Here is a 14,008-nt window from a genome sequence, read left to right on the forward strand (position 1 = left end):
TGTTCCCATTTGCAGATTCTCCCCTCCTTTGTAGTAGGTGAATTGACCATAGAAGCTTGGGTTTATTTCTTGGACTCTCAACTCTGTTGTACGGATCTGGATGCGTGTGTATGTTTGTGTGCCCAACACCACACTGTCCAGATGATCCTAGTGTAGCAGTCTAGTTGGCTATCAGGCATCCTGGTAGACCCATATCAGGCCTTCTTTCCTTAGACTGTACAGACAATATAGGCTCCTTTGTGTTTTCATACCCATTTTGGAGTTCCTTGGTTTAGTGCCCTGAGAACATTGCTTGGCAACTTGAGAGGAATAGCACGGACCCTCTGGATTGCCTTCGGGGATGTGACATCATTTTACCAATAGGAATCCTTCCAATCCATGAGCTCAGCTTATTTTCCATCGGATCATGTGGATATCATCTTCTTTCATCCATCTCTTGCAGTTTTCTGAGACCAGGTCCTTCCCTCCTGGGTTAGATGGACTCCTGGGTATTTCCTCCTAGTGTATGTCATTGTCAATGGGGTTGATACTTACCTTCTCATTCTAAGAGTTTGTGGTGAGCATTGGAAATGCAAACGATTTTCCCCCCTTCCCCTCTGTCCATCTCTCTGAGCCACCAGGTAGAACAGGCGTAGTCAGGGTCACCCGGGGCTCAGGGAGTGCAGCTAGACTGTGTTTCTCAGGCCCTCAGTGCTGGGCATCATTCGCTATACTCTCCATGAACCTTCCTTGGTCTGGTGTCCCTTCAGACCTCTCCCTAGTTTTAATAACCTTGCTTGTGTTCTTTGTCTCTTTGGAGACACATCCTTTATCAGCTGTGTGTTTGCAAGTGTTTGTCTGCCAGTGTGTGACGTATCCTTTGCGTTTTTTCGTAAGGTCTTTACCAGAGTGGAGACCTTTGATTTTGCACAGTCCACAGGATTGCCTTTTTGTGCATTGCCTTTCTGTATTGTTTCTGAAGACTCCAAGCTCATGTCTAGCCTCTGCTCGATTTTCTGCTGGATTTGTGAGATGTTTGGCATGGAAAATATGTCTCAGAAAAATTCGAAACGAATTTGGTGTAAGGTGTCAAGTTTCCATCCTCATTCACGTCATCCCCTCTGGTTTTCAATTCATCGCTCCTGAACTCCTTTGGAGACCTTGTGGGAAGTTTGGTTGCCTTTCAGTTTGAATTCCTGCTCTTTAACAGATTCACCCAGTTCTGCCAGCAGGGACACGGTAAAGGGTGAGTGAGGGGCAGCCTGCCCTCCCAGCACTGACCACACTGTGTGGTGAGTGTTGCTCTCCCCTCTGGGAGCCCCAGGCCACAGGCATCCCAGTGAGTAGCCAGCTCTGTTCGCAGCTGAAAGGAGTTAGTCTCTCAGGAGCCTCTGTGAGGTTGCCTTTGGGTCTCCCCGGGTGGGAGTTTACAGTGACAGGACCCATGGCACTGCAAGTGAAGTGAGAACCCATATGACATCCGCCACTGCTCCTAAAGAGATGCACCTGAGGCCCCTTGAAGGTCCTGCACAGAGAGCTCTTTAGTGGACATGCTGGAAACTCTGTTTCCTCGTGGGCTGCCCAGGGCAGGCTCTCAGCAGTCCAGACACAGACCACGGTGATGACCGGCTCTGCTCTCTCCAAAGGGTTTTCATTGGTGTGTATCCTCATCTGAGCAGTCAGGCCATGTGTACTGCCTCTCCTTGCAACTTCTAGGCCAGGGCTCCTAGGCTAGAACTCTCAGGTCTAACTTGTAGAACTAGGCTACACCGGCCAAGTGCATTGCCTGTCCTCGCAACGTCACAGCTCTCTTCTCTTCTTTACTGCACATTGATTTTCAAGAGTGTGTTTGGGCCACAAGGATGTTGGGTCTTTCTCTAGCCTTATCTCATGAAGTTGAGACAACCTCATTGTTTCTGGTTGTTCCTGTGCTCTGTTTTTCCCATTCTCTTTCCTGGCTTCTTTTTGTGACTTTGTTTGTGCCTGAGGAAGAGCTCAGCATTTCTCTTCTGCCTGAGACATCACACAACAGTAATGCCCACCTGGAGATTAGTTGCCAAAAGGGCCTCGTTTTGCAGATGACATCTTGAAATCACCTGCACTGCCGTTTCTGATACACAAAGGCTGCCCTAAAGGAAATAAAGAACAAGTCCCAAGTCTAGTCTTAAAATATGTGGGCTGTCTAATGAAACCACCTTTTCTATGATTTCATTGATAGGCATTAACTGGAGACATCCAGAATATGGGAAGACACTGAGATATGAGAGAATTAAAGGTTGTCAGGGGCAAGGGAGGAACAGGGAGTGCTTGAGGTGAATACAGGATTTGCAGGGGGTGAGGGAGGGTTGGTTGTGGAGAATGAAAGAGTCCCCAACTAGAAAGTGGTGATGGTTGCAGAGGATCGTGAAGGTCCTTAATGCTCCAGAAGCGTACCACCTAACATCAATTTTATTGATTAAAAATTTAAGGAAAAAATACACAAATCTGTGACAAACAAAATAGAAATCAAGAAAATAAAATACAGAAAAACTGAATGAAAAGAAGCTCAGGGGAAGCGAATTCAATCTCCACTGGGTAGAAAGTGAGTTGATGGCATCCACGGGTGGCAGAGAGGGATGGAGGATGCAAAGGCAAACCCTCCCCTGGACACGGTGTTTCCAGAAATGGAAATTTGGAAAGGGCTCTGGGTCTCTGTCCAGAGCAGGGGTCGATTCTCCTTGCAGAGGTGGGTCAATCATCGTGGGCATCTGGGTCTTGGGCAGAAGCCAGGGCAGGCTCTCCCTTCAGAGGTGTTCTCTTATCCCCTGACTCAGGTTCTCCTGCCAAAATCCGAGCACGGGCAGGCAGAAGCGAACATGTAGGTGGAGGTGGAGGTTCTCCCCCGGGGATTGGAGCATTGGTGCCTGGGCCTGAGGGTCCTGCTTGCACAGAGATCTGATCTTCCCAGTGTGCTGGCCAATACCCAGTTGGCCTGGTGTCTATGGGAAGGCATGTCTCAGGTCTCGATCTCCTCTCAGTGGATCCCTGAGTCCTGGACAGGTAGCAACCACCTCTGTAGAGACAGGGCTGGGAAGTGGAGCCTGGTTGAACCTGGGGGCTGGTGCTGGAGCTGTGAGAGAAGAAAAGGTTACCCACAGGCCTGCCTTTGCCCTTTGCCTCTCTGGAGACAATTCTACCCTGAGCTGTGGAGACAATTCTCAGTTTAGGAAGTCACAATAGGATGTCGTCCTGCCTGCAGTCCACCAAGCAGAAGGTCTGAGGCCAGCCTTTGCTCCAGGTCCAGCACCAGCTTTGGGGGACTCCTCCTGTGTAGCTCAGGACTCCTTCCCCACACACTCACATGCACCAGCACCTCCTCACCTCTGTGCTCACCGTGCTGGGCTCCTGGTCCTCCTGCTGCCTCAGAGGCAGAGGTTCTCAGGGCTCTGGGTCGGACCCGGGCGTGCTGAGCTCCGTGGCAGCCTGAGACTGGGCCGCCGGGTGTGTCTTGGGTGGTGAAGGGGCAGCAGGCCTTCCCTGCTTCCTCTTCATTCCCAGTTGGGCTGAACCCTCTGTGGGCTCGCTCACCTGGAGGCGGCACTAGGCCTCAAGGGCGGGGGGTGGTGCTCCGACCCCTCCCTCGGGGAGGTGGATGGGGTGTCCCTCTCATCGGCCATATCCAGTGGGAAGCTCTGCAATGACAGTGACCATCAGCCAGCCCTGCTTGGAGTTTTCTGAGCTGGGCCTGGTCAGTATGGCTGTTGCTTCTGCCTACTCAAACTTTGGCTCCCAGAACCAACAGAGACGTGTGTCTGCTCAGATACCTACCCGGGAGAATGGAGACCCACCTGAGGGTGTGAGGTCAGCCTGGGCGGCTGGTGTTGCCTGCCCTGTCCTCATCCCACCCAGCCTGCTTTCCCCTGGGATGTGGATACAACCGGCCCACAGACTTCTGAGCCCACATCCGCCTCGGTTTGCTTGAGGCAGACACACCCCAAGAAACCCCCATCCACACACACAGGCAAAGGACCGAGTGTTTCCGGGTGGCATGGGAGAGGTGGCCTGGCCCGGCCTGGGGCTCCCTGTGTTACCTTTCTGTTTCTCTGGGCAAAGGGCCAGAGGCCTCTCGGCGGGGGCCCTGAGCCAGCGTCCACAGGGTTCCCACACACTCTGCCTGTGAGCTCTCCTGAGGCCCCGGCCTCTGGGCAGGGGCAAACAGCAGAACATCTTGGCAGCAAGTGATCTGGCTGGGGCTCCTCTCCACCCTGGAGGCCTGGATACCTGTGTTCCGGGTTCTGTTGTTTTATGTTGCCAGGAAGTGACATCATTTCCTGGGGTTTGTGCTGAGGTCCCTTCCCCAAAGCTCCCCAAGAAATCTCTTGGTTTCTGACTGCTGAAACCCCCCCCCCCCGAGGCCATGTGCAGGCACAGAGACGCCCACACAGCTCACCCTACATCCTTGGGGAGCCCTGGATGCAGCCAGGGCCTGAGCTCGGAGGACCCCGCTGCTCTCAGACCAGACCCCTTTTTCTCATAAGTGATGTGGCCCTGGACAAGCATATGCCCCTCAGGGTTTCCCCAGTCTCTCCATCTGCAGAGTGTGGATCACTCTCCCATCTGCCTCCTAGGTCTGTCGGCCTATGATCACCTCTGTGCCTTTCAACCTTGGGCTGATATGTCTCGGAGCTTGTGCACTGAGACTTCCAAAAGAAGAATTCAAATAGGGCTGACATACCACCGAATGGGGCAGAACATGGCCTGGATGGGTTCTGGACCTAGGAAAAGGCAGTCGTCTCGCCTTCCTGATATTTCAAGATCCCACCCCGAAACACACACACACACTGTGGGAGATCTTGAGGTAAGATTCAGACCTCTCCCCTCCAATATAGAACAACCTTCGTCACCCTCCTGTTCCACTGAGATTCTGGCTCAAGTGTCCCACCTCAGTCTCTAGGGGAGATCAAGGCTTCCCCTATGATGCCTCCCAGGCTTCTCTCTTTTACTCTCATCCCCTTGGGTCATTTCCCCCCTTGCAGTGTGAATGGGCCTCTCATTGTTTCAAACCTGGAGATTGATTCATGCAAATTCTGTGAAATCTTATCATTTCCTCTCTCCTTTTTCAGTCTCTCTCTCTAGATGTGTCTGTTTCTTATCCTTCCTAAATTCAGTCTATTAATTTTTCCCTCTCTCTCTGTCTCTCTTGTGTATGCCTGCCTATGAATATATGTATGCATGTCTATTGTTAGCCTAGGTTTAAGTTTTAGGTTTTAGTTTTCAGTGAGATAAAGGATTGGGATTGGAGTTGCTGTGAGGGGAAGGGATAGGGGTGATGCTCTTGTTTCTGGTTGACTGAGTGATGTGAGTTCTTAGTCTCTTTTTCATATCAACCCCTCCTCATAGACACCACTTGCAAATAGTCTCTCATATTCAGTTTGCTACCTTTTAATTTGTGAATGCTTAGCCTTTTTTGTTGCAAAGCTGTTCAATTGCATAGAAGCCCCTGGTGTTCTTTGGTTTCCTGTTTCCCTTACTTGAAGAGACCCATTTTTGCTTCCCACACCAAATGTTAAGGAGCCTAAGGCACGTGCTTATTTCAAGGAGTTTCAAACCTCCCTTGTGGCTCATCCGGTAAAGAGTCCACCTGCAAGGCGGGAGACCTGGGTTCGATTCCCGGGTTGGGAAATCCCCTGGAGAAGGGAAAAGCTACCCGCTCCAGTATTCTGGCCTGGAGAATCCAATGGCCTGTATAGTCCATGGGGTTGCAAAAAGTCAGACAAAACTGAGCGACTTTCACTTTCACTCAGAACTTCTAGCTTTGGGTTGACGTGTGTCACTGATTTTGTGGTGCTATGAGAACAAAAGGCAATGTGATTCTTCAGATGCAGCCATCCAGTTTTGCCATGGCCCTTTCTTGAAGAGGCTTTTGTGTTCCCATTTGCAGATTCTCCCCTCCTTTGTAGTAGGTGAATTGACCATAGAAGCTTGGGTTTATTTCTTGGACTCTCAACTCTGTTGTACGGATCTGGATGCGTGTGTATGTTTGTGTGCCCAACACCACACTGTCCAGATGATCCTAGTGTAGCAGTCTAGTTGGCTATCAGGCATCCTGGTAGACCCATATCAGGCCTTCTTTCCTTAGACTGTACAGACAATATAGGCTCCTTTGTGTTTTCATACCCATTTTGGAGTTCCTTGGTTTAGTGCCCTGAGAACATTGCTTGGCAACTTGAGAGGAATAGCACGGACCCTCTGGATTGCCTTCGGGGATGTGACATCATTTTACCAATAGGAATCCTTCCAATCCATGAGCTCAGCTTATTTTCCATCGGATCATGTGGATATCATCTTCTTTCATCCATCTCTTGCAGTTTTCTGAGACCAGGTCCTTCCCTCCTGGGTTAGATGGACTCCTGGGTATTTCCTCCTAGTGTATGTCATTGTCAATGGGGTTGATACTTACCTTCTCATTCTAAGAGTTTGTGGTGAGCATTGGAAATGCAAACGATTTTCCCCCCTTCCCCTCTGTCCATCTCTCTGAGCCACCAGGTAGAACAGGCGTAGTCAGGGTCACCCGGGGCTCAGGGAGTGCAGCTAGACTGTGTTTCTCAGGCCCTCAGTGCTGGGCATCATTCGCTATACTCTCCATGAACCTTCCTTGGTCTGGTGTCCCTTCAGACCTCTCCCTAGTTTTAATAACCTTGCTTGTGTTCTTTGTCTCTTTGGAGACACATCCTTTATCAGCTGTGTGTTTGCAAGTGTTTGTCTGCCAGTGTGTGACGTATCCTTTGCGTTTTTTCGTAAGGTCTTTACCAGAGTGGAGACCTTTGATTTTGCACAGTCCACAGGATTGCCTTTTTGTGCATTGCCTTTCTGTATTGTTTCTGAAGACTCCAAGCTCATGTCTAGCCTCTGCTCGATTTTCTGCTGGATTTGTGAGATGTTTGGCATGGAAAATATGTCTCAGAAAAATTCGAAACGAATTTGGTGTAAGGTGTCAAGTTTCCATCCTCATTCACGTCATCCCCTCTGGTTTTCAATTCATCGCTCCTGAACTCCTTTGGAGACCTTGTGGGAAGTTTGGTTGCCTTTCAGTTTGAATTCCTGCTCTTTAACAGATTCACCCAGTTCTGCCAGCAGGGACACGGTAAAGGGTGAGTGAGGGGCAGCCTGCCCTCCCAGCACTGACCACACTGTGTGGTGAGTGTTGCTCTCCCCTCTGGGAGCCCCAGGCCACAGGCATCCCAGTGAGTAGCCAGCTCTGTTCGCAGCTGAAAGGAGTTAGTCTCTCAGGAGCCTCTGTGAGGTTGCCTTTGGGTCTCCCCGGGTGGGAGTTTACAGTGACAGGACCCATGGCACTGCAAGTGAAGTGAGAACCCATATGACATCCGCCACTGCTCCTAAAGAGATGCACCTGAGGCCCCTTGAAGGTCCTGCACAGAGAGCTCTTTAGTGGACATGCTGGAAACTCTGTTTCCTCGTGGGCTGCCCAGGGCAGGCTCTCAGCAGTCCAGACACAGACCACGGTGATGACCGGCTCTGCTCTCTCCAAAGGGTTTTCATTGGTGTGTATCCTCATCTGAGCAGTCAGGCCATGTGTACTGCCTCTCCTTGCAACTTCTAGGCCAGGGCTCCTAGGCTAGAACTCTCAGGTCTAACTTGTAGAACTAGGCTACACCGGCCAAGTGCATTGCCTGTCCTCGCAACGTCACAGCTCTCTTCTCTTCTTTACTGCACATTGATTTTCAAGAGTGTGTTTGGGCCACAAGGATGTTGGGTCTTTCTCTAGCCTTATCTCATGAAGTTGAGACAACCTCATTGTTTCTGGTTGTTCCTGTGCTCTGTTTTTCCCATTCTCTTTCCTGGCTTCTTTTTGTGACTTTGTTTGTGCCTGAGGAAGAGCTCAGCATTTCTCTTCTGCCTGAGACATCACACAACAGTAATGCCCACCTGGAGATTAGTTGCCAAAAGGGCCTCGTTTTGCAGATGACATCTTGAAATCACCTGCACTGCCGTTTCTGATACACAAAGGCTGCCCTAAAGGAAATAAAGAACAAGTCCCAAGTCTAGTCTTAAAATATGTGGGCTGTCTAATGAAACCACCTTTTCTATGATTTCATTGATAGGCATTAACTGGAGACATCCAGAATATGGGAAGACACTGAGATATGAGAGAATTAAAGGTTGTCAGGGGCAAGGGAGGAACAGGGAGTGCTTGAGGTGAATACAGGATTTGCAGGGGGTGAGGGAGGGTTGGTTGTGGAGAATGAAAGAGTCCCAAACTAGAAAGTGGTGATGGTTGCAGAGGATCGTGAAGGTCCTTAATGCTCCAGAAGCGTACCACCTAACATCAATTTTATTGATTAAAAATTTAAGGAAAAAATACACAAATCTGTGACAAACAAAATAGAAATCAAGAAAATAAAATACAGAAAAACTGAATGAAAAGAAGCTCAGGGGAAGCGAATTCAATCTCCACTGGGTAGAAAGTGAGTTGATGGCATCCACGGGTGGCAGAGAGGGATGGAGGATGCAAAGGCAAACCCTCCCCTGGACACGGTGTTTCCAGAAATGGAAATTTGGAAAGGGCTCTGGGTCTCTGTCCAGAGCAGGGGTCGATTCTCCTTGCAGAGGTGGGTCAATCATCGTGGGCATCTGGGTCTTGGGCAGAAGCCAGGGCAGGCTCTCCCTTCAGAGGTGTTCTCTTATCCCCTGACTCAGGTTCTCCTGCCAAAATCCGAGCACGGGCAGGCAGAAGCGAACATGTAGGTGGAGGTGGAGGTTCTCCCCCGGGGATTGGAGCATTGGTGCCTGGGCCTGAGGGTCCTGCTTGCACAGAGATCTGATCTTCCCAGTGTGCTGGCCAATACCCAGTTGGCCTGGTGTCTATGGGAAGGCATGTCTCAGGTCTCGATCTCCTCTCAGTGGATCCCTGAGTCCTGGACAGGTAGCAACCACCTCTGTAGAGACAGGGCTGGGAAGTGGAGCCTGGTTGAACCTGGGGGCTGGTGCTGGAGCTGTGAGAGAAGAAAAGGTTACCCACAGGCCTGCCTTTGCCCTTTGCCTCTCTGGAGACAATTCTACCCTGAGCTGTGGAGACAATTCTCAGTTTAGGAAGTCACAATAGGATGTCGTCCTGCCTGCAGTCCACCAAGCAGAAGGTCTGAGGCCAGCCTTTGCTCCAGGTCCAGCACCAGCTTTGGGGGACTCCTCCTGTGTAGCTCAGGACTCCTTCCCCACACACTCACATGCACCAGCACCTCCTCACCTCTGTGCTCACCGTGCTGGGCTCCTGGTCCTCCTGCTGCCTCAGAGGCAGAGGTTCTCAGGGCTCTGGGTCGGACCCGGGCGTGCTGAGCTCCGTGGCAGCCTGAGACTGGGCCGCCGGGTGTGTCTTGGGTGGTGAAGGGGCAGCAGGCCTTCCCTGCTTCCTCTTCATTCCCAGTTGGGCTGAACCCTCTGTGGGCTCGCTCACCTGGAGGCTGCACTAGGCCTCAAGGGCGGGGGGTGGTGCTCCGACCCCTCCCTCGGGGAGGTGGATGGGGTGTCCCTCTCATCGGCCATATCCAGTGGGAAGCTCTGCAATGACAGTGACCATCAGCCAGCCCTGCTTGGAGTTTTCTGAGCTGGGCCTGGTCAGTATGGCTGTTGCTTCTGCCTACTCAAACTTTGGCTCCCAGAACCAACAGAGACGTGTGTCTGCTCAGATACCTACCCGGGAGAATGGAGACCCACCTGAGGGTGTGAGGTCAGCCTGGGCGGCTGGTGTTGCCTGCCCTGTCCTCATCCCACCCAGCCTGCTTTCCCCTGGGATGTGGATACAACCGGCCCACAGACTTCTGACCCCACATCCGCCTCGGTTTGCTTGAGGCAGACACACCCCAAGAAACCCCCATCCACACACACAGGCAAAGGACCGAGTGTTTCCGGGTGGCATGGGAGAGGTGGCCTGGCCCGGCCTGGGGCTCCCTGTGTTACCTTTCTGTTTCTCTGGGCAAAGGGCCAGAGGCCTCTCGGCGGGGGCCCTGAGCCAGCGTCCACAGGGTTCCCACACACTCTGCCTGTGAGCTCTCCTGAGGCCCCGGCCTCTGGGCAGGGGCAAACAGCAGAACATCTTGGCAGCAAGTGATCTGGCTGGGGCTCCTCTCCACCCTGGAGGCCTGGATACCTGTGTTCCGGGTTCTGTTGTTTTATGTTGCCAGGAAGTGACATCATTTCCTGGGGTTTGTGCTGAGGTCCCTTCCCCAAAGCTCCCCAAGAAATCTCTTGGTTTCTGACTGCTGAACCCACCCCCCCCCCCTGAGGCCATGTGCAGGCACAGAGACGCCCACACAGCTCACCCTACATCCTTGGGGAGCCCTGGATGCAGCCAGGGCCTGAGCTCGGAGGACCCCGCTGCTCTCAGACCAGACCCCTTTTTCTCATAAGTGATGTGGCCCTGGACAAGCATATGCCCCTCAGGGTTTCCCCAGTCTCTCCATCTGCAGAGTGTGGATCACTCTCCCATCTGCCTCCTAGGTCTGTCGGCCTATGATCACCTCCGTGCCTTTCAACCTTGGGCTGATATGTCTCGGAGCTTGTGCACTGAGACTTCCAAAAGAAGAATTCAAATAGGGCTGACATACCACCGAATGGGGCAGAACATGGCCTGGATGGGTTCTGGACCTAGGAAAAGGCAGTCGTCTCGCCTTCCTGATATTTCAAGATCCCACCCCGAAACACACACACACACTGTGGGAGATCTTGAGGTAAGATTCAGACCTCTCCCCTCCAATATAGAACAACCTTCGTCACCCTCCTGTTCCACTGAGATTCTGGCTCAAGTGTCCCACCTCAGTCTCTAGGGGAGATCAAGGCTTCCCCTATGATGCCTCCCAGGCTTCTCTCTTTTACTCTCATCCCCTTGGGTCATTTCCCCCCTTGCAGTGTGAATGGGCCTCTCATTGTTTCAAACCTGGAGATTGATTCATGCAAATTCTGTGAAATCTTATCATTTCCTCTCTCCTTTTTCAGTCTCTCTCTCTAGATGTGTCTGTTTCTTATCCTTCCTAAATTCAGTCTATTAATTTTTCCCTCTCTCTCTGTCTCTCTTGTGTATGCATGCCTATGAATATATGTATGCATGTCTATTGTTAGCCTAGGTTTAAGTTTTAGGTTTTAGTTTTCAGTGAGATAAAGGATTGGGATTGGAGTTGCTGTGAGGGGAAGGGATAGGGGTGATGCTCTTGTTTCTGGTTGACTGAGTGATGTGAGTTCTTAGTCTCTTTTTCATATCAACCCCTCCTCATAGACACCACTTGCAAATAGTCTCTCATATTCAGTTTGCTACCTTTTAATTTGTGAATGCTTAGCCTTTTTTGTTGCAAAGCTGTTCAATTGCATAGAAGCCCCTGGTGTTCTTTGGTTTCCTGTTTCCCTTACTTGAAGAGAGCCATTTTTGCTTCCCACACCAAATGTTAAGGAGCCTAAGGCACGTGCTTATTTCAAGGAGTTTCAAACCTCCCTTGTGGCTCATCCGGTAAAGAGTCCACCTGCAAGGCGGGAGACCTGGGTTCGATTCCCGGGTTGGGAAATCCCCTGGAGAAGGGAAAAGCTACCCGCTCCAGTATTCTGGCCTGGAGAATCCAATGGCCTGTATAGTCCATGGGGTTGCAAAAAGTCAGACAAAACTGAGCGACTTTCACTTTCACTCAGAACTTCTAGCTTTGGGTTGACGTGTGTCACTGATTTTGTGGTGCTATGAGAACAAAAGGCAATGTGATTCTTCAGATGCAGCCATCCAGTTTTGCCATGGCCCTTTCTTGAAGAGGCTTTTGTGTTCCCATTTGCAGATTCTCCCCTCCTTTGTAGTAGGTGAATTGACCATAGAAGCTTGGGTTTATTTCTTGGACTCTCAACTCTGTTGTACGGATCTGGATGCGTGTGTATGTTTGTGTGCCCAACACCACACTGTCCAGATGATCCTAGTGTAGCAGTCTAGTTGGCTATCAGGCATCCTGGTAGACCCATATCAGGCCTTCTTTCCTTAGACTGTACAGACAATATAGGCTCCTTTGTGTTTTCATACCCATTTTGGAGTTCCTTGGTTTAGTGCCCTGAGAACATTGCTTGGCAACTTGAGAGGAATAGCACGGACCCTCTGGATTGCCTTCGGGGATGTGACATCATTTTACCAATAGGAATCCTTCCAATCCATGAGCTCAGCTTATTTTCCATCGGATCATGTGGATATCATCTTCTTTCATCCATCTCTTGCAGTTTTCTGAGACCAGGTCCTTCCCTCCTGGGTTAGATGGACTCCTGGGTATTTCCTCCTAGTGTATGTCATTGTCAATGGGGTTGATACTTACCTTCTCATTCTAAGAGTTTGTGGTGAGCATTGGAAATGCAAAGGATTTTCCCCCCTTCCCCTCTGTCCATCTCTCTGAGCCACCAGGTAGAACAGGCGTAGTCAGGGTCACACGGGGCTCAGGGAGTGCAGCTAGACTGTGTTTCTCAGGCCCTCAGTGCTGGGCATCATTCGCTATACTCTCCATGAACCTTCCTTGGTCTGGTGTCCCTTCAGACCTCTCCCTAGTTTTAATAACCTTGCTTGTGTTCTTTGTCTCTTTGGAGACACATCCTTTATCAGCTGTGTGTTTGCAAGTGTTTGTCTGCCAGTGTGTGACGTATCCTTTGCGTTTTTTCGTAAGGTCTTTACCAGAGTGGAGACCTTTGATTTTGCACAGTCCACAGGATTGCCTTTTTGTGCATTGCCTTTCTGTATTGTTTCTGAAGACTCCAAGCTCATGTCTAGCCTCTGCTCGATTTTCTGCTGGATTTGTGAGATGTTTGGCATGGAAAATATGTCTCAGAAAAATTCGAAACGAATTTGGTGTAAGGTGTCAAGTTTCCATCCTCATTCACGTCATCCCCTCTGGTTTTCAATTCATCGCTCCTGAACTCCTTTGGAGACCTTGTGGGAAGTTTGGTTGCCTTTCAGTTTGAATTCCTGCTCTTTAACAGATTCACCCAGTTCTGCCAGCAGGGACACGGTAAAGGGTGAGTGAGGGGCAGCCTGCCCTCCCAGCACTGACCACACTGTGTGGTGAGTGTTGCTCTCCCCTCTGGGAGCCCCAGGCCACAGGCATCCCAGTGAGTAGCCAGCTCTGTTCGCAGCTGAAAGGAGTTAGTCTCTCAGGAGCCTCTGTGAGGTTGCCTTTGGGTCTCCCCGGGTGGGAGTTTACAGTGACAGGACCCATGGCACTGCAAGTGAAGTGAGAACCCATATGACATCCGCCACTGCTCCTAAAGAGATGCACCTGAGGCCCCTTGAAGGTCCTGCACAGAGAGCTCTTTAGTGGACATGCTGGAAACTCTGTTTCCTCGTGGGCTGCCCAGGGCAGGCTCTCAGCAGTCCAGACACAGACCACGGTGATGACCGGCTCTGCTCTCTCCAAAGGGTTTTCATTGGTGTGTATCCTCATCTGAGCAGTCAGGCCATGTGTACTGCCTCTCCTTGCAACTTCTAGGCCAGGGCTCCTAGGCTAGAACTCTCAGGTCTAACTTGTAGAACTAGGCTACACCGGCCAAGTGCATTGCCTGTCCTCGCAACGTCACAGCTCTCTTCTCTTCTTTACTGCACATTGATTTTCAAGAGTGTGTTTGGGCCACAAGGATGTTGGGTCTTTCTCTAGCCTTATCTCATGAAGTTGAGACAACCTCATTGTTTCTGGTTGTTCCTGTGCTCTGTTTTTCCCATTCTCTTTCCTGGCTTCTTTTTGTGACTTTGTTTGTGCCTGAGGAAGAGCTCAGCATTTCTCTTCTGCCTGAGACATCACACAACAGTAATGCCCACCTGGAGATTAGTTGCCAAAAGGGCCTCGTTTTGCAGATGACATCTTGAAATCACCTGCACTGCCGTTTCTGATACACAAAGGCTGCCCTAAAGGAAATAAAGAACAAGTCCCAAGTCTAGTCTTAAAATATGTGGGCTGTCTAATGAAACCACCTTTTCTATGATTTCATTGATAGGCATTAACTGGAGACATCCAGAATATGGGAAGACACTGAG

This window comes from Giraffa tippelskirchi, chromosome 9 (assembly GCF_054371585.1).
Source record: "Giraffa tippelskirchi isolate mGirTip1 chromosome 9, T2T-mGirTip1v1.2.pri, whole genome shotgun sequence".
Taxonomy (NCBI): Eukaryota; Metazoa; Chordata; class Mammalia; order Artiodactyla; family Giraffidae; genus Giraffa; species Giraffa tippelskirchi.